Source organism: Panthera tigris, chromosome X (genome assembly GCF_018350195.1).
Source record: "Panthera tigris isolate Pti1 chromosome X, P.tigris_Pti1_mat1.1, whole genome shotgun sequence".
NCBI classification, from domain to species: domain Eukaryota; kingdom Metazoa; phylum Chordata; class Mammalia; order Carnivora; family Felidae; genus Panthera; species Panthera tigris.
In genome coordinates this window covers 122327826-122352096 of record NC_056677.1, presented here as the reverse complement: position 1 = coordinate 122352096, position 24271 = coordinate 122327826, and the positions used below count along the sequence as shown (strand labels likewise).

General features: G+C 38.9%; 1 long non-coding RNA gene across 1 annotated transcript in view; it reads right to left on the bottom strand.

Annotated features, from left to right (window-relative positions):
• Positions 1-1128: 1128 nt before the first annotated feature.
• Positions 1129-24271, bottom strand: part of LOC102948496 — a 103929-nt gene continuing 80786 nt past the window's right edge. Inside the window, exon 4 of the long non-coding RNA XR_006213595.1 lies at positions 1129-1613. This is a non-coding gene — a long non-coding RNA (uncharacterized LOC102948496). The remainder of the gene's footprint in view (positions 1614-24271) is intronic.

Sequence of the window (24271 nt, the reverse complement as noted above, 5' to 3'; positions counted from 1 at the left end):
TCAGTTTGGGGGAGATATCTGGTCTCTGGCAACTACTCAGCTCTGCTGTTGTATCATGAAAGCAGTCATGGACAATATGTAAACACATGGGTGTGTCTGTGTGCCAATAAAACTTTACAAAAGCAGGAGGTGGGGTGTATTTGACCTATGGGCCATAGTTTGTCAACCCCTGCTCTAGATCTTTGCTAAAGAAGATCAGGGGCAAGCACCTAAGATGCATCTCATGTAGTATGGTGAGTGGAAGATATATGCACATGTCCCCAGCTGGGCAACAGCATTGAAGAGGAGGTCATGAAGGTGAGATCTTCTAAAATGATGAAAGAACGGCAATAAAGGTCTCTTTTTCCTTTGTGTTAGTTGGCCCAAGCAGAGGATGATCAAGTGGTATAAAGGATGTCAAAGACAATAAGCCCATAAATGGAAAGATGAACAACCATCCCTCTGACATTTCATTATGCCCTTCTGGCTAGGTGGGGGACTTTCTACACAAATAACCAGAGGTGTGGAGCTTTCAAGTTTCAAAGATAATGAATTAAATCTAATTTCAAAATAGTGGGTCTTTAAGCTAAAACACACACACCCAAACACACACACACACACACACACACACACACACACACACACACACAGGAGCAAAGTATTGTGATCTAAAGTGGTTAGAAAAAAAATGACAGAATGAAAAGAATAATTCTATTAAGAGGGCAAGATTTATTATAACTCTGTTTAGTATTGATGGAAAGCAGGCAAGAGTGAGCAGCCTGAAAATGGGATAAAGAGTATTTTTAAAATACAATGTTTAATCTTATTTCCAAAGAAATGTTTCCTAACTTGACTCTTCTTTCAAAATGTTTTTTCTGGGGCACCTGGGTGGCTCAGTCAGTTAAGCATCTGACTTCAGCTCAGGTCAGGATCTCACCATTCGTGGGTTTGAGCCCCGTGTTGGTCTCTGTGCTGACAGCTCAGAGCCTGGAGCCTGCTTTGGATTATGTGTCTCCCTCTCTTTCTGCTCCTCGTCCACTCTCTCTCTCTCTCTCTTTCTCTCTCTCTCTCTGTCTCTCTCTCTCTCTCCTGCCTTTCACACACACACACACACACACACACACACACACACACACACACAAATAAACATCAAAAAATTTTTTGTAATTTTTTTCTACTTAACAATGGTTACTACCTATTTTAAAGAAGTCCTGTGATGAAAATAACCTTTTGAGATGAGGTAAAACCTCAGTAATATATTTCCTTTTCATTTTTTTTTTACCTATCTGCGACCTTTAACCACAAAGTAAAATAAACAAGAAAAATGCTAACGATATTGAGCATGCATTTAAATAACTTCTACTCCTGACAGTTACTCGACATCGACATAATGCTTCCATGGGTCTGATTAACTTGTTGTTTCTCAGGTTAAATATTTCATACCCAGATTTTGTTTCCTTCTCTATTGGACTACAACCTTACATGGAGACACAGCTTTTTGTTCCATCGTCAATCCCTGAAGTACTGTGGCTCAGTTGGTTAGAACAATGTAGACGGCAGTTTCAGTCTGTCTCAGGTTCAGCTAGCATACTGTATCCATGAATCCTGCGGGTCACCTTGGAGGTGGGAGGCTACTGGAGTAAATGACAAGAGGGCAGTAAATCAGGGACAAGAGTCAGTAAGGACTCAAAACTATGTTATCCAAGAATACCAGATTTCCTGGGACAGATCCACTTCCAATAGTAGGCCTCATCGATCATGCCCTAAATATATTTGTTGTTGTCAGATTACAGATTTAGAATTTTAAGTTCAGGGCTAGGAGACTTCAGATCCACAAGAAGAGGTGCAATAGGGATTAAATGAAACAAAAGCTGTGTGAGGCTGCCAAAACCTTGGGCACCTTTCCCTATTTGGGATGGTTGCTCTCCCCTTCCTACTTCCCATTAGGGACTGACTGGCAATGAAGTCCCTAAAATTAAAGAAATGTTAACCTGGAAGTGGAACCTGAGGTAACGGCAGCCAGGGCAAAGCAGGGAAGACAAGTATCTGTGTGAAAGGTCACTGAGTCTCTCTGAACATTCAATTCTTCATCTATCAAATTTGTATCTAATACCCATGCTGCCACAGTGGTTATGAGAATGTAAGACCAGAATACACGGAAAGAGCGCCTAAAAACTCTGACACAAAAAAAGCCCATATGTTTATTAGGAGTCCATCCCCGGGGCTTATGGGAAAAGGGATCCTGGGTAGCCAGCCCAAGACAAGACATAGCCCCAGACCTTATCTCTTAGGAAACACGGGTGGGCTTTCCAGCCACCTCAGTCAGCTGCCTCTGCCCTACCATAAGACGAAGAGCTTGGAGAATGGGACCTTTGGGGAGGTGGTCAAACAGCTTTCCCTATTCAAAAGCCAATGCCTTCTAAGTGAATAGTGCCATGTAATGAATAATGAATAATGCCTGTTCACTGGGTACATTGGGGGAAGCAGACATTAGGTAAAAGAATTCTCCAGCAAGGTCTCTCAAAATCCAATTCACCCTAGAATAGATAGATGCTGAGCTGAAGACCATCCCAGGATACTACTTAATTGAGGAGGCTCTCCCTCATCACTCTTTCTAACTTCATCCAATATCTTTTAGTTTCATTGTTAAAAGGTTGCACTCTTTGCAGGCGCTGCTCCTCCCCTGTGGCTGCCAGGGCTGGAACACTGAGACTGCCTGACCATTTCATAACTCTTGATCCTAAGTTGAGGGAAGCACCATAGCAACACGTGAGTATCAGGGCAGAATATCTACCATAAACACCTCATCCCAAGTTGCTTCTGTAGCTTGTTCAGAGATACTTGCTGTGACCTTGAGGAATGAAAAGCCATTTTAATATTAGTGGAAGTAAAGCTAATTTAAGAAAGGAAATCTGCTATATATATCAGATAATGTCTTTTAAACTGAAATGTGTGACTTTGGAGTAACTCGTGAACTTGGATTATCCTTTTGAATTACCTATGCTTCTATTCTTTCTTTAACACAACTGAAAGCTGGCATCACCATCACACCTCAGTTCTCGGGGGTAGGGCAGAGATGGTGAGAAGGGATCTATTTACTAATATTTGGACACTAATGAATGGACACTCTGAAAAACAAAGAAAAAACACTTTTTGAAAACAATGTCATTAAGACAATGCCTACTTTCACAGAGCTTAACGTGTGTTGGCATCAATTATTTGATGACATCTATCCTCAAAGTCAATTTGCAAGTATGTACTGAGTATCTACCATATGTGAAAGAAAACACTCCATGCTGTAACTATAGAAGCCTAAGTAATTCTAGAGGATGTGATGTTGTCACTTGAAAAAGAAGAGAACAGGAAATGGAGAAGGAACATGAATTTCTGAGTACCTACTATGTGTTTGTGTGTACTTGTGTGTGTGTGTGTGTGTGTGTGTGTGTGTATCCTTCTTAAGAACCATGGAAGATAGGTGCCATTAGTTCAGCATTAGTTCATTATAAAAATGAAGAAACTTAAGTGGGTAGGTATTAAGATTGTCTATGGCCATACAGGCAGTGTGACGTAGGGCCAGGATTCCAAAAGGACTCCAAAGACTGTGCCCTTTTCACTATACTGTGTTGACATCTATAAATATGGTTCTTCATATCTGGAGTAGGACATGTACATGATGATCCTGGACTATCTTATACACAGCAAGAAAATTTTCAAAGACTACTAGAGTCATGTAAAAAGGACTAAGGAACCAACTTAAAGAGTTTCCCAATGGCCAATGCAAGCCTCAATATGAATAAGAACAATGTATTACAGGTGCCTTGGTGGCTCAGTTGGTTAAGCATCCAGCTCTTGATTTTGGCTCAGGTCATGATCTTCTGGTTTGCGGGATCAAGCCCCACATCAGGCTCTGAGCTTACAGAGCAGAGTCTGCTTGGGATTCTCTCTCTCCCTCTCTCTCTCTCTCCCCCTGCCTCTCGATTAAAAAAATAACAATAGAGGCACCTGGGTGGCTCAGTCAGTTAAGCGTCTGACTTCAGCTTAGATCATGATCTCACGGTTCGTGGGTTCAAGTCCCACATCAGGCTCTGTGCTGACAGCTCAGAGCCTGGAGCCTTCTTCGGATTCTATGTCTCCCTTTCTCTCTGCCCCTCCCCTGCTCATGCTCTGTCTCTCTCTCTCAAAAATAAATAAATAAACATTTAAAAAAAGAAAGGCTTTAAAAAATAACAATGGATTAAAACACCATTAATTCATCATAAAGTCCATTCATTCATCATTATATTTTAAAAAAATAATCACTCATTGGTTTTATTAGTGAATGCTGGCAAACTAGCTCATTATTTTGAATCAGGCCTTTATCTTGCCTCCTTATACAAACTGTACCCTGGATAAACAAGTAGTGGATGTATAGATATATTCCAGTTAATAAATAAAGAATGAATAAAAAAAGAAAAACATCACCATGTTGCACTCTTTAATGAATAAATGAATCTAGACTTATATCATCAAAGGCTGATAACATAAAAATAGAGAAAGCCAGATAGTGTGTGTCACTTAATGGAGAGCACAAAAGCATACATGAAGTAATCTCACCAAAAACAAAACAAAAGGGGCACCTGGGTGGCTCAATTGGTTAAGCGTCGGACTCTTGATCTCAGCTCAGGTCTTGATCTCAAGGTTGTGAGTTCAAGCCTCACGTTGGGCTCTACACTGGGCATGAAGCCTACTTAAAAAAACAACAAAAATAAAATAAAACGCTAAAAAAAAACCCTTTAACCTGAATCTAATTAAGCCTCTAAAATCAATTACTAATTTAGAGAAAACACAGAAGTCTGGGGATACGTAGACTACTTAAGTACGAAACTTAACAATGGGAATACAATCAGCAAAATCCAGAGTGTGGGAAATGCTACAGCCTACTTAAAAAAACAACAAAGGCATTTTCTCAATTATGTTGTCTTAAAAAAGCATTTTTCCTTTATTTTTCAGAGTGTCCATTCAAAAATAGTAATAAATAGATCCCTTCTCACCATGTCTGCCCTACTCCACAGAACTGAGGTGTGATGATGCCAGCTTTCAGCTGTGTTAAAGAAAAAAGAGATGAATGGATAATTCAAAATGGAAAAAAACAACCTATTTTCTTCCAAAAATCAATTGCAAGAAGAAAAAGGATTGAAGGGGAACCTATAGATTAAAAGACACCAAAAGGCTATTATCAATCAATTATAGTATCTAGCTCTTACTTAGAGCTTTAGTCAAACAAATAAGAATCCATTTATCCCAGCTGTAAGATAATTGGAAACTAGAACACTGACTGGATATTTGTTTATTTTAATGAAGTTCTGTTCATTTTGAGGTGTGATAATTGCATTGTGGATGTTTTTTATAGAGTCCCAATCCTTTAGAAGTACATACTGAACCACTTACAGATAAAATGTTATGATGTCTATGACTTGCTCCAAGATATTACAAAAAGAGGAAAAATGGGTGTGGTATAGATGTGAGTGGCCATGGGTTGATCATTTTTGAGGCTGGGTGATGGGTACAGGAGTCTTATTATAGAATTTTATCTGCTTTTGTATATGCTTGAAATTTTCATAATAAAAAGATGTATCTATAGAAAGCACACACATATGATTTGAAAATACATGCACATATATATGTGCCCAAATACCAACTCAGGGAATTGATGATATGGATATACAGTGGAATCACAGCATATGCACATATGAGTTATAACAATTTAAACATAGGCACTCAGCATACAGACAGGGAGAGGGAGAACAAAGGAGAGAGAAAAAGAGACAGAGAGACCAAGATATAAACAGAAAGATAGAAGAGAGAGAGTTGACAGAGAAAAGACAACTAAAATATGCCTCTCAGAGAGTGAGCATCTCACTGCGAATCTGGTGTTTAAAGATGTATATATGTCACTCAATTTGGCTCATAACTACAATTTCATCTCTTCATCAGGTGCTGAACCAGACTCAACGATCTACTTCAATACTGGAGGACAAACAGGCAAACAGGGATGATAAAGATATGGTATGCCAGCATTCTCAAGGGAATTTTAAGGATGTTTTTGACTCTATGGGATTTTCACCTACAATTAGACAATTTATAAAAAGATGCAAAAGTCCACTATACCTCATACATGTGTGCAAGGGCATGTGTAAAAAGATGTTTAATGTATCATTGTAATTTTTTAAAAACTGGAAAATCTTAAATGCTCACTAACAGAGGATTGGTTAAACATGGTGCATCCTCATAGTGGAATTCTTTATGGAGCCATTAAAAAGAAGGTAGGTGGCACAAAAACAGACACTCAGATCAATGGAACAGAATACAGAACTCAGAAATGGACCCACAAATGTATGGCCAACTAATCTTTGACAAAGCAGGAACGAATATTCAATGGAATAAAGACAGTCTCTTCAGCAAGTGGTGCTGGGAAAACTGGACAGCGATGTGCAGAAAAATGAACCTGGACCACGTTCTTACACCATACACAAAAATAAACTCAAAATGGATGAAAGACCTAAATGTAAGACAGGAAGCCATCAAAATCCTTGAGGAGAAAGCAGGCAAAAACCTCTTTGACCTTGGCCGCAGCAACTTCTTACTCAACACATCTCCGAAGGCAAGGGAAACAAAAGCAAAAATGAACTATTAGGACCTCATCAAGATAAAAAGCTTCTGTACAGTGAAGGAAACAATCAGCAAAACTAAAAGACAACCGATAGAATGGGAGAAGATATTTGCAAATGACATATCAGATAAAGGGTTAGTATCCAAAATCTATAAAGAACTTATTAAACTCAACACCCCAAAAAACAAATAATCCAGTGAAGAAATGGGTGAAAAACATGAATAGACACTTCTCCAAAGAAGACATCCAGATGGCCAACCGACACATGAAAAAATGCTCAACATCACTCATCATCAGGGAAATACAAATCAAAACCACAATGAGATACCACCTCACACCTGTCCGAATGGCTAACATTAACAACTCAGGCAACAACAGACGTTGGTGAGGATGTGGAGACAGAGGATCTCTTTTGCACTGCTGGTGGGAATGCAAACTGGTGCAGTCACTCTGGAAAACAGTATGGAGGTTCCGCAAAAAATTAAAAATAGAACTACTCTACGACCCAGCAGTTGCACTACTAGGTATTTATCCAGTGGATATAGGTATGCTGTTTCAAAGGGGCACATGCACCCCAATGTTTATAGCAATGCTATCAACAATAGCCAAGGTATGAAAAGAGCCCAAATGTCCATTTATGGATGAATGTATAAAGAAGATGTGGTATATATATACAATGGCGTATTACTCACCAATCAAAAAGAATGAAATCTTGCCATTTGCAGCTATGTGGACGGAACTAGAGGGTATTATGCTAAGCGAAATTAGAGAAATAAAAATATATGACTTCATTCATATGAGGACTTTAAGACAAAAAACATATGAACATAAGGGAAGGGAAACAAAAATAATATAAAAACAGGGAGGGAGACAAAACATAGGAGACTCTTAAATATGGAGAACAAAAAGAGGGTTGCTGGAGGGGTTATGGGAGAGGGGATGGGCTAAATGGGTAAGGGGCATTAAGGAATCTACTCCTGAAATCATTGTTGTACTATATGCTAAATAACTTGGGTGTAAATTTAAATAGATAGATAGATAGATAGATAGATAGATAGATAGAAGGTAGGTATTTTCCATGCACTGATCGAAACAGATGCCCAAGACATAGTGTTACATGAAAAAAGCATGTGTCAGAATAATGTATATAGTGTGCTTCCATTTTTGTAAATAAGAAAAAGAACAGAGATATATCCATAGATACATACACACCACTATGTTTTTACTAGAAGACTTGTTTCTAGAAGAATAATGAGGTATTACAAGAAACTGGCAATAGTTATAGCCTCTGATGAGAGGGAAAAGGATTTAAAGTAGAAGAGTGACTTCATTTTCATTATATACATTTCTACATACTTTGAAATCTTATTATGTACATGTAGTCGCATTTAAAATTTTGCTGAAGTATAACACACATGAAGAAAAGTGTACAGCTCATACCTGTATAGCTTAATAAATTAACATACCATGAACACGCTCCAGGCACCAACACAGAACATTGCCAACACAGAACAAGTCTCTAAAAGCCCCCATAATTTTCCTGTCCTCCATTTTGAAAGTTAACCATTATCCTATTCTAATATCACGGTTTAGCTTTGTCTGTTTTTTTGAACTTTATAGAAGCTGAAATAGCATGTATTTTTTAGGGTCTGATTTATTTCAATAAATATGATGTTTGTAAGAGTCTTCCATGTTCTTGTATCTAGCTCTAATTTTTCTCAACTGTATTGAATTGTATAAATGTACGACAATTTATTCATGTATTCACTATTGGTAGATATTTGGGTTGTTCCCATTATTTGACTGGTACTAAATAAATAATGCTCTAATGGACATTCTTGTATATATATTTCAGTGAACACATGCAGTGGAATTGCTGGGCCATTGGGTAGGTTTGTTTAGCTTTAGTAGATACTGCCAAACAGCTTCCCCAAGTGGTGGTCAGCTAGCAGTGTATGAAAGTTGAATTAATTTTCAAACAAATAATAAGAAGAAAAACAAAACCCCTAACTCAATTAATATAAACAGTGATGATTTGAGTTGTATTTCTGTGTTATATTCTGTGTTGAATTTTTACAAATTAAAGTTAAAAACATAAGTCACTATGTTACCTAATGTGCTTATACAAGGTTTCTATGACAAATCCCAATTTGAATTTCATGTCAGGGAGAAGCTGATCTTTAAAGAGGAATATATCTGCTTTCTAGTTCTCAGGTAATATATACTAGTGTAACCCTTACCCTTGACTGCCAAAAACTCAGAGTCATCGTCAGTGCTCAACAAGGATAGCATTCCACTCATGCAAGGTATCTGGTAATATCTACTCCTTAAAATAGACAATTCTGTTCTATGTCTTACTTTGCATTATGTTTAAACTTGCAAGCTTCTTAAAATCCTTTTGCAAGGAAAGGAAAGAGGATAAATCGTAAATAAATAAACCAAAAATAGTTCTAGCCCCAGATGGTGAAGTTTTAAAAGGAACTTTAAGAAATTAAGGTTAATGCAACCCAAACAACAAAAGTACAGAAAGGAAGCAGATAAAATGCAGTGTTCTATAATGTAAGATTAGCCAACTAACCTGTCACATGGCTGGTGGCCAAGATAATGTCAGGTTTATATGAGTTCTAGGTCTCCAAGAAACAAAATGGCATGCTTTATCCTAATGGGGAAGGTGGAAAAAAGCAATGCTTTCCCAGGATTTGAGACCTTTTGGCTAAATACTATTAAATAAGTCCTTTACCCCAGAATCAAGTCTGATTTCTTCTCCTTAAAGTGGAATTAAATCCATCTTTGGAAGGGACACACAGTCTGCACAGTCTACGACTGTATCTCTCAGTCAAGTATTGCTACCTGGAACATATTCCTAGTTGTTCCTTCAGACAGATAGAATCCCACATCCTTGTTGGTCACTATCAAAAAAGAACTCAAACCAATCCAAAGGTCCTTCACCTTTGGATGCTATTCTGGTGTTCAGTTAATGCTTGATAAATGTATCAGTGAATATCTTAGATCTCATGGTAATGACCTCATTCAACAAGATCTTTCCATTTGGTGAAAGGCTAAGTCTGTTCAGTTTCAAATGGATATCACAAAGAACAGGAGCTCAAGGGAGGGAGACAGCTTGGGCTAAGGTTTCCAGTAAGGTTTCCAAAGATCTGGAATTTGAGTGTAACTTTGAAGAGGAGGTAAGGTATAAAGGTAATAATTAATGTGACGTTTGGGAAATCAAATATGCAGATCAATGTATCCATAGACCAAAGCAGAGGGAATGAATATCAGGAAAGATTTGGCTCAGTTAATGGAGGCCCTTGAATGCCAAACTAGGGAATTTTGATTGTATGCTACTATTGAAGATTTTTTAGTGAGAATAGATTATGATGAAAGCGATGTTTCAGGAAATGATTCTAACCATGGTGTGTAGCACAGACTGGACTGGGGAGAAAAATAAGTAGGGAGTCCACGGCTATTGCTATATCCCAGGCAAAGACAACTAGTGTCTAAAACTGGGTGACAACATAAGGAATAGAAAGGCAGAAACAGAGAAGAGTACAAAGGAAGAATCACCAGGGTTCAGAAGTGATAAGGTGTACAAAAGGAGGCCGAAGGAAGAGTTAAGAATGCCACTGAGGCTTGGACTGAGGACAATCATGAAACAAATACCTCCACTACTTATGGTAGCTTTTTTTGTAATAGAAAAAGACTAGAGTCGATACAAGTATCTGTCAACAGGGACTGACAAGCTGAACAAACGACAGTTCCTCTTTTGGAGAGCATACTATCCAGTCATAAAAAAGGAACAACGAAGATCTCCATACATTGATATAGAATGATCTCTAGAGCATAATGTTAAGTGAAAAAAGGGAGGAAAACAGTTTTTATGGTATGTACTACATTTTTGTAACATATGGGGGTGAAATACAATTACTTATTCTCTTTTGTTTAATATTCAAATACATAACGGATGGATAAGCCAAAACCTAATTAAACATAGAGGGAAGGAGAAAAAAGAATGAGGGCAGGATGGAAGCAAGGCATTTAGAATATCTCCTGTTATATTTTGTCCTGTTTTGACTTTGGAACTCTGTAAATGTTTTACATAAATTAAATGTAAAATTAAATTTCAAAAAAGAAAGAAAACAATCTGTAAAACTGAGAAAAAAATGAAGCAAATGAATCAAACTATGTATCAAGTTGGTAACATAACCACACAGAAAAAGAAATTACTTTTTAAGTGACGGAAACACGACACTTTGACTACCTCCTTAGTAGGATTTATTCTAACGGCAAAAGGAAGAGCAAAGAAATCTTAAACTGCATTCAGTAATCTTAGTAGTAACATTGGAATTGCTCCCTTGAAACTGTTACAGATATAATATAGGGTAATTCAAGTAATGACAATGTCATTAGGAACCAAGACTTTCAGAATGAGAGAAATGAGATACAGTTACAAAATAAAAAATGTTAAGTAAAACCCCTATACTCTTAAATTCAGCTTCGAAATATCAGTAGGAATTCATCATGTTTCCTTTTTTAAAAAATAGGCATTTTCCAGCTCTTTCACTAAAAAGATAAAACCTGACAACCCAGCCACAGTGAGGAAACTCAGTCCTCAGATTGGGCTTTCTTAATACCATTTCCTATAAAAAGGAACAAGAGAGCTCCTTGGCAAAATGGTTAACTCCAGGACTGGGTTTGAAATTGTATAAGATGAGCCTGAAACCAAACCAAAAATCAAGAAATCTATCAGGACAAAAGGAAACAGAAGCCAACCTGAAAAGACCCCCACTGGCCTAAGATGAAATAATTTTAGCAACAAAATGAGTAATGACTACACTACGTCAAAACATACTAAATATATAAAAATCTATGAGTTTATAACAATACGTAATAGACTTGATTGGTCACCATTGGAGGCTGCTAGGATACCAACTCATTCTGAAAATTGATGTTTTTATAAGGGAAGGTATCAAATATTTATCTTGCCCTTTTTTTTGGTACACTACTTCAAGGTAACTAAATGGTTGAAGAATAAAATTATACAAAAATCTCAAGTAATGAATGTAGAAGCATAGCAGAATTAGAAAAATGCCATTTTGCAACTCTTAATGAAATAATAGACCAAAACAGTAATCATCAATGGCTGTTAAAACCATCAGGTGAAGGGTTCATGGGGACCTTTATAATGGAGGCCTCCAGGTGATACCATTTAAACCCACTGATCAATCTTAGTAACACTAAAAATGAGGCACCTAGATATGATTTGCCTCATGAGGTGATATAATAGAAAGTACACAGCACTAGCTGTGAAGTATTCTTACCCAAAAACCTCAACCTGAACCTAATCAAAGCCTCTAGACATAACTACCAGTTCAGAGGAAATATAAGGGATAGAGAAACAAGTTCAATGACAACATGAGAAAACAAACAAATTGAGAATATGAGACATTCTTCAGGGCAAATGACCTGGTTTCACCAACAACTCAAAAAACAATAAAAGACTTATAAAACATAGCCAAATGCAGTGTGTGGGCCCTATTTGGATTCTAATTTTAAAAAACTAATTTAAAAAACTAAATTACATCTTTGAGAAAATCAGGGAAATCTGAATATGGATTGGGTATGAAATGATACCAATAATTATCGTTAATTTTGTTAAATGTGATAAAAGCATAGTAATTAGTGTGTGTGTGTGTGTGTGGGTTGTGTGTGTGTATTAATGTATGTATTCCTTATATATGTATATATGTATATATACAAGGAGGGGGTCAGAAAAGCATGAGGAAGTCCAAAGTCGTTTGGTCTTAAAGAGGCTAAAGAAGTAAAGCATTTCAAGGTAAAGGTGGTCAACAGTGTTAAATTCTGGAACAAGACTGATTTAGGCCTCAGAAAATGGAGCTATCTGTTATCCCACATTCCTACTATGTTTCCAAATTAATTCCAAGCTGACTATGACCTCAATAATAGTAGCAAGCCTGTAAGAAAGTGTCTCAGTCCTCAGTCTTCCCCTGTTCCCCATTCATTTCTTCCCTCACTCCCCTACTCACTTAACCATCATTCCCTGAGTCTCTACTCCAAGCCACACCTACTACATCCTGCCAGACTTGCTATGTTCTGCACATACTGAGACAAAGATCTGTCCTCTGGGAGCTCACAGCTTAATGAGGAAGACAGATCTGGAAAAATAATCACCACACAGTATTAACATTTCAGCAACAGCTTATATACCCTGGGCCAGGCACTATGGGAGGCACTAGAGATACAAACATAAACAAGTAGTTCCTGCCCACCAGAGTTCAGAATATAGCTTGGAAGGCAACAGAATCACAATATATTAAGATATGAACTAAAAATAAATGTACAAATTATATGAAAGTACAGAGCAGGAAATGGGGCTAGTAAGGAAGCCCTGCAAGATGGGGACTATTCAATATGCCCATTTTACATATGAGAAAATGGAGTACATGGAGGTGAGTTGACTGGCCCAAGGCCATGCAACTGTGTGTGGCACAGCCAAACTTTAAGGGCCCGTTTGTGAGACTCAGGAGTTTGGGTTTTATCCACTCTGTCACATTGCCTGAATGCCTCTTCCAAGACTCTCCATTCTCTTACCACTGTGATTCCCTGGTTGTACCCCTAGAGGCACAGAGCAGGTGCTCAATGAGCATTTGCTGAGTGAATAAATGAGTTATGCAACCTCATAGGGTTGTTGGAAAGGTTCACTGCGATAAGTACTAGGCTCATTAGAGGTCACTATGTAGAATCACTGTGGCAGGTGGCAGCTAAGGATCGCTCCTGTGTAGGCCACTATTACCCAAAAGAAAAACATCCAACAAGTGTGTCGGGATTAGTAATGATTGGCATCAGGGAGCTCTGAAGTCAGTGGACAGGGCTTCAGTCACTAGGGCTGGGAGGGTGAGTGGCAAGGGCCAGGCAAAGTCCCAACCCTAGAGGGCTCATGCTCTGAATACAGGGGTTCAGGGACTCAGATGTAGTTATTTAAACTGGGTCACCAGCTCAGAGCCAACCAAGCCATTAGCCTGAGGTTCTAGAAAGTCCTCCAAAGATGAAGGTGGATGAAAAACAGAAGAAGAAAACACAGGAGGAGGAGAAGGAAGGAGGAAGGCAGGAGAGGAAAGGAGAATAGTGGCAGCTAACATTTACCAAATGCTGCCTGTGGGCCAGGTGCTGGGCTGAGTGCTTTCTAGGCAGTGAGATAACCCTCACAACCATCCTATGAAGCAGATATACTAATATGAACTTCTCCACTTTGTAGATGTTCCCCATAGACATTTAGTAACTTACTTGCAGCCACAGAACCAGAATCTGAACTCAGGCAGCCTGACACCCAAGGCACGGCTCTAATGCACTATATACCTCACAGGGTCTCGGGGTCTTACTGAGATGGGTCTTACTCGTAGGGGCAAGGGGCTCTACACTCCTCTTCCTGCACCCATCTGAACCCTGCCTTCAGGTAGCAGTGACCCTGGCTGATGGCTGTATGGGAGACTAGTAAACACAGAAGAGAACTAAGAATCTGTTCCAAAGGGCTCTTTTGGGTTGCAGAGAGAAGGAGCTGGGGTGGGGAGGGGCAATGTTTCTATCTCCTGTGAGCTGCTGAGGTTGCCTGTCCCATGATCTGTAACAATGAAGATGTTAATAAGGCCTTGTGCAGGGGTCCTGCCCTATAGTTACAAAGCCTTGTATATATATATTACTTGATTAATATGTCACTTTGGAAAAAAACAATTAAAAAAGGAGCTGGTTCTTGATATTGGAGATCTTCCCCAGAAGACTTAAGTATTTCTCTCTACTTCAATCCACATATATTTCTCAGATGTCCTCTGGTCTTCCTGGAATTTCTACTAAGAATTTCAGCTATCCCAACAAGAATGTTCAGACATCACAGTTTCTACCAACATATGGAGCCCAGATCCCCTGGCTCCAAATTCATTTCCCTTTCAATCACAGCTGGGCCCAATGCTTCCAAAGGAATGGTAGAAGGAAAACAGGCTCCACAGGAGCTGGGGTGTCATTCCTGGGCTTTGTTCCATTAACCCCCAGTTCAATTCCCCTACCCTACTCAGACCACCATAGCTGGACCTCACTGATCCTTTCAGCTAAAGGCTCAGGCCCAGTGAATTTCCCAGACCAAGTCATCCACAGGCACAGGGTCAATGCTCAGCCTCAGCCCTAGGGCTGGGGGATTAAGAATAGGTTGCCCTCCCAGATTTGGTACCCCTAGAATAGCTGCCTGAGAGGCTGTGATGCTTTCAGACTAGAACTTTCCCCAAAACCACCTCTTAGACTGATCCAGTTTTAACAGCTGGCCTTCTGCCTTGATTACCATCCCTAAGTTCTATGTGTTGTCCTGCTTACAACTTCAGTCCCCTTTGAAACTAAGCCTTGGCCTGAATGAGATACTATCTTACTTGTGTCTTCTCCCAACACCTGGCACAGAGGATGGTCCTCACTGCATGCCTGTTGGGTGGATAAGCCCCTCTGCCCTGACTTGTTCTTGGCCACCCTTGTCTCTTGAACTGGCACCTTGGCCCAGGAATGGGGTTTTGACTCTACAGAGAGGTCTTCTAGATTATGATTGCCAATTGGCTGACTATCCAAGTAATATCCATATACCCACCCCTTAGCTGTGTGATCTTGAACAGGTTGCTTAACCCCTTGGTCTCTCAGTTACCTCATAAAGCAGGAAATGGCACTGCTACCTCACAGCATTTCTGTGAAGGTTAAAAGAGTGAATCTATTTTAAGTGCTTAGCATAGTGCCCATGTAAGTATTTGCTTTTGCCATTGTTGTTGAGCTAGTTACTGTGGACTCCTCAATGTTAGCCATTTCCCAGAATGTCATTGTAGCACCAATCTCCTTACCTACTAGCCTGTCTCTGTCTGTAACAAGGCCATTAACTCAAGCATGTGTCCTGGTTAGTGGCCGTATCTAGTACCAGGGCTTAATATGCACAAGTGCTACATTAGGAGGGACACCCATTTCTAACAACCTAAGTTTGAATAATCAGGCTGTTCTCTCTTGGGCTGGGCAGTCCCTAGAGTGAGCAGAGGTGGGAGGAAGCACCAGTATGGTTCAGGGAATCAGGCCTGGAGGAGTAAAGCAGAGGCAGAACTAGGCCATGTCTCTGGGAACTAGGTGTGGTTGGCCAACCTTCCAAAGACTGGAAAGACCACTTCCCCTGATGGCAGAGCCACCCTGGGAAGAGTTTGCAAAGGTAGCAGGAAGGCAGCTGAGCTATGCAATTCTTAGGAGACCTGAATGCCTGCTACATTTGGTCCCTCAGTCCAGGCAATGCACTTGGACTTCCTCTGGCTTGTGCACTTGGGCTGCCCCTTAGGTCCTTTCACTAACTGTGCTGCCTCAGGCAGTGTCTGCAAAAAGAACCATTCCTTCTGCCCCAGCCCAGCCAGTCTCCTATCTTGCCTCCCCCCATATGCACACAGCTTCCAGGTCATGGGATTCAGGCACTGTGGCCCAGAAAAGGAATAATAATAGTAACACAAGCTCCTTGGCAGAAGGTGAGATGTTTTTAACTTTTAAAATAAAGAACAGAACCCTGGTACAAATTTCAGCTTCAGCTCTGCCTAGCTTCATGATCCTGAGGAAGTGATTCACCTTCCTTTAACTTTAGTTTCCTCATCCATAAAATGTAGAGTAAATGGGATATTGGACCTAATTGCCTGGCAATAGAAAGAGCTCACAAAATTGTAGCTAATATTAGTAGTAGTAACAGATAATCTAATAACCTCTACATCTTTGCCATCTATCAAACTTGTGCCCCAGAGCAGTTACTCAGTTAAGTGCTCAGTAAAAAACATGTTTCTTTACCTTATTGTCACAACTACCAGGGGAGGCAGGTAGGGGAGATCCTGGTCTCCCTAGAGATGGAGACCTTAGGCTGAGTGGCTAAGTGACTTGTCCCAAATCACAGGTACTGAGCAGCAGAGCCTGTACTGGAAACTTCTGTTTCCTGACTCTCTGTTTCGTATTTACTGTTTTAGGTCACCTGATCAAATTTAGGGCCAGAAAGGAGTTTAGAAATAATCTAGTATAACCCCATCATTTCAAAAACTGAAAACTGAGGCCAGAGAGACCAAGGACATTTCACAAGGTCAAGAGTTAGTCAGCTGGGCAGTAGAACCCAGGTCTCCTGACTCTCAGCTTAATGCTCTATCAATAACCCAAAAGCTTATCTTGAAAAAATCATCTCACTGTTCCTAGTTCAGTAAGCATGGTCATCCTAGGCTCAAAGCTACCATAGATTTCTAGAAAAATGCCCAAGCAGTAACAGCAAAGGCTTCCTGCAATGACAGGCCCACCTTTAGAGTACCAGGTTCATTCTTCATGGAGGGTGCATTTCCCATGTGATTTAAAAGAATGTGTCAATGTGACACCCAGTGACCATCAAGAGTACACCAACAGTCCCAAATTTCATGTGTGGAGTACCATCTTTGAAGTGGACCCTATAGTATTTCTGGAATGTCAAGCATGAACTCTGAGAAACACCCCACTTGGCAGTTCCTTCTAAAGCAACAAAGACAGTTAAATGAGGCCCAAGTAGCACAGGATATTATTGTTTACATGCGACCCTTATCCCATGGCTGTGGGAAATGGAGCCAAGTTCCACAAGCTCTTTTCTTGCAAAAGACACTTTGCAAAACAGAGAAGGACAGCGCTGTTGCTTGGTTTCCTGTTCTTTCTTGATGTCAGCTTCATTTGAAAATGAAAAATGATGTTCTCAGAATTTAAGCTCCAACACTGGGGGGATGTATTATGTTGTCCCACTTGCAGTTAATCTGAGGATGCAAAAGTTAAATGAGCATCGTGTTTGCCTCAAATGAAGAACATAATGGGGAGGGGACAGAGGTGAGTAACTCATTTGTCATTGTAACTAAAAAGGGATCTCCAATACTTCTAATTTAAAAGGTTTCAAAATTCGAAGGGTTTCTGATGAAACCGGAGGGGGATGTTTTCTATAGAAGAAAATCAACACCTTGGATTCTAATAGCACTCTTTTTTCCCCCCTTGAAAATATCACCAAAACACATTTGTTATCCACCCCTGTGCTGTTGGGCAATGGCAGCTATAGAAGCATGTGATTGATGGAAGAGGCCTGTCTCTGTGCCCACAGCATGCCCTGGCTAAGCACACAAATCAGGAGTACCTTGCCCTACTCCCCCAAGCACAGGCAAGCTAATGCCAGCATCCACGGGCTCAATAAATGCCATGCTTCTTGGTTCCCTCTGCTCCCAATATAAATAAATAGCCACAGCAAGTCTTAGACAAGTGGTCTTAGCATGCTTGCTTGGGTCTTGGGAATAAAGGAGAAAGGGCTTTTTGAAAGCATCATCTTTGTGGCCAATCTCCAAAAATGATAACATTTCACAGTTGGCTTTACTCTTACTGCATTCACCTAACATTTACTACAAGTTAGGTTCAGAGCTAGGTGTTAGACACAGAAAGAAGAATAAAGAAGGAAGCAATCAATTCTGTTTTGCGGAGGAGGCACTGGGCTCCTACTATTTGAGCTGGTCTGAGAGGACATGAATAGTGCTTCAACAGGAATGGGGGTGGGGATGGTGTACTAATGAGAGAGAAGATATAAGAAGGAAAGAAGCCAGCTAATGGCTCATGCACTCATTTGCTTAAACAGTTGGAATCAGTGGATTGCAAATGGTTGGGGCTGTTTTCTCAAAGTGAATGAGTATATTCACGGAACACACACTTGTTATTAAAATGATGTGATGCCTTTTACAAAAGACTTTATGGAGTAGAAAGCAATGGACTCCCATAACTATGTTAGCACTCATTTGTAAGACTTCTGAAGCTTCTAATAAACAAGAATTTAGTCTTTGTCTAATTAGGTTTTAATAGCTCAGACAAAATTAAGAACTAGAGGAATTTGATATGGCTTTTTTTTCATTCAAACTTTCTATCATCCTAATCTCCTTAGAAGCTATAAATTATAACTTACCCTCATAAGACTATATGCAAAGCTCATAAGCAAAGGAAAAAATAATCAGATATTGTTACTTTTATTAGATAACAATAACATATTGCAATCACAGCCCTATGTCTGGTCAATAATGCCACAGGAAAAGTCTTCATTACTCTTCTGCCTATTGATGAGATGGTTTATGAAAATCAAAGTTGTCTCCTATACTGTTAGAACATATGTTTGCAAAGGTGCACTTTATATCTATACCACAGATGGTGATCTCATGTCTATGTCATTAACTGGGGAAGCACCCAAATCTGATGATCAATTATTCTTCACTGTTTGAAATTCTCAAAGGTCTTCTAGGGTTCAGAAGGAATTTCTTGTTAAGTTCCAATATCCTGAAATATATATCTAAAAATTTTTAGGTATTTTCATTTTTTAATGAAAAGAGATAGCTATTCCAGTTCTTATTAAAATTGCAAAATTGTGAACTGGCCCTCTCTCCAGAACCCAACCCTGGACATGTCACAGAATTCAGAGATAGATGATTCTATCAAAATAGCATAAAAACAGTGAGGAAACCTCTAAGAAAACAAAAGGCGGATGAGTAAGATAGGATTGGGGAGAAAGTAAGATATCTTATTGAGTAAGATAGGACTGGGGAGAAAGACCCCAAAAAATTAAAGGACAAGAAAAATGTACAGGAGTTAAGGTGATAATTTTTTCAAATGTGCTCCTTTTTCTCTCCTTATCATCGTCCTGAGATGACCAATTTTCTCTCCCTTTGCCATTGGGAGACATTAAGCGATAGACTAGTATCCACCATGGGTGGCAAGGTAACTTTGGGATGCAACTCAGGGCTGGCCAGTATGATGGTGCTAGGTAATAAGTGCATATTTATTGGCTGGTCCGTAAGGTTGCCTGCATCCACACACCAGTACCCTAAAAGCTAGAGGACTGCAACTGGGAGAGGCTTCTCTTGAAAGAAAGCAACATGAAGGCTGAGTTACCATTTGTAACACTAGAGGTTTTCTCTCTGGAGGCATATCTTCTCCCATCAAACTCATTGGGCGGGGGGGGGGGGGCACTAGCCAAGACTTAAGGTTTAGTTTCTCCCCATAGTTATACATTACAACCGAAGATAGCCAATAACCCAAGCAGAATAGGAACTCACAAGGAAAAACAGCCAATGGGTATTCACTGGAAAGCATGGTGGTACAACTGAGAATTAGCAGCTGAAAGTAAGTGAGGCTCTACACTTTCCAATACCAAGTGAGTGAAAAGGGCCTGTAGCAAGAAGGACTGAAGGCACTGGAGGAATCTAGCCCCTATGAACTCTCAACACTGACCTGCCAACGCTCCCTTCTGGGACAGAATCCCACGTTAAGGACAAATTGGCAGTAGTGAAATAAAAATTAAGCAAGATAGTTTCTTCTGCTTCTGATATGGCTGAGTAAACTCCTATTGATCCTGATCTTCCTGTTGACAGCAACTATAAACTCAGGGGAAAATGTTAAAAACAATATGAAGACTAGAGAGTGAAAAGAAGCAGGCATGTTCTGAAGGGAAGCTGGCACAAGGTGAGTTACCCACTTTTTAAATAGCTTTTAGAATGAGGGCAAACTAAAGCTTACAGGTAGTTTAGACACCAAGAGTAATTAATACGCCAATAGCAAACCCACAATCTATCTGGTATGAAGAACTACAGGCACACCTCAGAACAACAACAGCCATTGGAAACTAAGGGGGAATCCTGGAAAGGAGAGAGCCAGATCCAGGGAACCCCAATTTCTGTCTACAGACTCTATTCCAATCTTAGCTGACTCCTGAACCACACATATGTGGGACAGACTTCCATTAAAGATCAAAGCCCTGAACTAAGATTTCAACTACCACCTAAGAGGAAAAGTTCAGAGTTTGAATGTAACCATATTAAAGTATCCACCAAAACAATGGAATCAATATTTTTCAGAGGAATACATTAGAATCCAAAATCTCGATTCAAAATATATAGGATATAATCCAAAGTTACTCAACTTATGATGAACTGGGAATTTTTGATCCATTTACAAGAGCAAATCAACAGAGAACAAACCTGAGATGACCCAAATGCTGGAATTAGGAGACAAGAATTTAAAAGTGATTATTATAATCACTCAAGAGAGTAAAGGAAGATATGCTTACAATGAATGAAAAAATATAAAATCACAGCAAAGAAATAGGAGCCATTAAAAAAAAGAACAAAATAAAAATTTCAGAAATGAAAAATAAAGTATCTTAAATTAAAAAAATATCACTGGATAGGCTCAAACAGCAGGATGGAAATGAGAGAGGAAAAGCTTTAGTAAACTTAAGATGGAACAACATAAATATCCAATGTGAAGAACAGAGAGGAAAATATATTAGGAAACAAAAACACGAACAGAGCTTCAGAGACATATGGGACAATATTCAAAGGTCTAATATACATGAAATTAGAGTTCTAGAGGAGAGGTGGCAGAGAATGGGGTAGAAAAAAACATTTAATGTGCAATGGCTTAAACTTATCTAAATTTGGAAAAAGATATAAATTTAAAATTCAAGAAGCTTAGTAAACCCCATGAGGATAGAAAACAAAACTCTGAAAATACCACAAACTGCTGAAAAAACAAATATAATTAGAAAATCAAAAGCATCCAGAGAAAAACAGCACTTTATACACAGAGGGGAAAAGTTTCAAATATGGCTGGCATCAGAAACAATGGAGGCCAAAGAGAAAAGACCAACATCTTTAAAGTGATTTAAAGAAAAAAAGCCAACCCAGAATTCTATACTCAGCAAATATATTCTTCAAGAATGAAGGCAAAACAAAGACATTTTCAGATAAAACATAAGTAAAAATAACTTATTTGCCAGCAGACCAGAACTACAAGAAACACTAAAGGTATAGAAGAATAGCTGTACCACACAGTGCCCCAATAGTATTTCTGTCACCATGCACACCCCTTAGTCAGGGTTTGACCACAATCTGACCTGTGCCTTCGGAGAACACCTTGCAACTCTTCCTGGAGAAGGGAAATAAGCAACCTGGTAAGGAACTATCACAAGACTGTTCTCTCCATCTCCTGAATATCAGTTGATCACCTTGCCCCCCTTCCCTTAGGGTACAGCTGCATGCTATAAAAATATCTGCTGTAGTTTAGAATTGAGTCCTCAATAGCAGAGTAGCCCATTGTGCCACCTATCATCTGGATCCTCTGGTTCAGTGTCATCCTGTGAGACTAGAGATGTGGAATGTTAATACCATGCTGATCTTACTATTGTTGTATAATCAACTGAATCCATTTGGGCTTACTGCCTCCTTACCAGATGAATCTATGTAAGTGTGACAAGCCAACCTCATAGTTGTATTAGTGACCCTACTGGCTTCGTTAGCCATAGCACTACTGCCTAGATACTATTTGACCTCGGTTTTTTTTAATGTTTATTTACTTCCAAGAAGGGGGAGGGGCAAAGAGAGAGGGGGACAGAGGATCCAAGGCAGGCTGATGGCAGAGAGCCTGATGTGGGGCTCAAACTCATGAACAGTGAGATCATGACCTGAGCCGAAGTTGGATGCTTAACTGACTGAGCCACCCAGGAGCCCCACTACTTGACCTCTTGACCAAAGAAAATTCTTCATCAGGCTGAAAGGAAATGAACCAAATGAAAATGAGATACCCATTTTAAAAATAAAGGTTGGTGCACCTGGCTGGCTCAGTCAGTAGAGCATGCAACTCTTGATCTCAGCATTGTAAATTTGAGTCGCATGTTGGGTGTAAAGATTACTTAAAAATAAAAGAAAAAAAAAGAAAAAAATTAAAAAATAAAAGCACAAATAATAAATATCTTGGTAAATATAAAAAAAACTAATGTTGTTCCTCTTAATTTCTTAAAATACGTGGCACTTTTTAAAGCAAAACTGATGTTCTCATCTTGTAGGCTTTATATATAGATATAATACATATGACAAGTTATGAAAAATGGAGAGGGGTTAAACTACCTCTAATTTTTCAGTTTCTACATTTCATATAAAGTGCTGTAATATTATCTTTACTTAGACTGTGAAAAGTTAGAATATATGTAGTAATCTAGAGAACACATACTAAAAACTACATACTAAAAAAGGAACATCCAAGAAGCCAATAACTCATGTCATGCAGAAAATCTGGAGTAAAATGCTTAAAAGTAAAGTAAGTTTGTTTGCCCTAACCTTGATATAGGCAAACATTAAACTCCCATGTGTTACCTTGGTTGATAAAAGCAATAAATGACAAACATTTTTTTCAAGGCAATAAATACATGAACATGAGAAGACAACATTGTAAAGGTGTCAATGACTACCAAACTAATTCAATGTGTAATTCAGTGCTATTCCAATTAAAACTCTAGCATTGCTTTTTAAATTTTTTTCCTCTGAAATAAATTACAGACTTACAGGAGGTTGCAAAATAGCTCATAGAGTCCACTGACTGGTCTCCCCAGCCTCCCCCATAGTGACTTCTTACATGACTATAGTAAAATACAGCTAACTAGACTACAGCTTATTCAGTTGTTACCAGTTTTTATATGTACTCACATGTGTGAGAGAGGTATAGTTCTATGCGATTTTATCACGTGTAGATTCATGCAATCACAATCAAGATAAAAGACTGCTGCATTACCACAAAGGCACTCCCAGATACTACTTCTTTATAGTCACTCTCACCCATCACTCCTGCCCCTGTCTCCTGGCAACCACTAATCTATCTTCCATCTTTACATTTTGTCATTTCAAGAAGCTTACATAATTAGAATCATACACTTTTGATCCTTTGAGATTGACATTTTTTCACTAAGCATCAAGTCTTTAGTATCCATCCAGGATTTTGTATGTATCAGAAATTCATTCTTTACATTGTTGAATAATATTCAATGGTATGGATATACCAGAGTTTGTTTATCTATCACCCACTGAAAGACATTTGGGTTGTTTCTAGTTGGGGTTATTATGAAAAAGCTACTATGAACATTTGTGTACACATTTTCATGTGGTATCAGCTTTCATTTATCTGGGATAAATGCCCAAGAGTACAATAGCTCTTATATAGTGATTGCATGTTTCATTTTATAAGAAATTGTCATACTTCTTTCCAGAGTGACTATACCATCTTATATTCTCACAAGCAATGTATGCAAGTTGTAGTTTCTCCATATCCTCACCAGAATTTGATGTTATCACTATTTTTTTTTATCTTGGCCATTCTAAAAGGTAAATAGTGATATCTCATTGTAGTTTTAACTGGCATTCCCTAAAACCTGATGATGTTGAATATATTTTTCATGTGTTTATTTGCCATCTGCGGATCCTATTCAGTGAAAATCTCTTCATATATTTTGCCCATTTTCTAATTGGATTATTTGGGTTTTTTTCCTGTTGAGTTTTCAGAGTTCTTTATATACCATAGATACTAGTCCTTTGTTGCATATGTAGTTTGCAAGTTATTTTCTCCCAGTCTATAGACTGTCTGTTATTCTCTTAGCATGGTATTTCACAGAGTAAAAGTTTTGCATTTTTTTTTAATTTTTAAAAACGTTTTAATTCTGATGAGTTACAATTTATAAATATTTTCTTTTGTGGATAATGCTTTTGGTATCAAGTCTAAGAATTTTTTTTAATTTTA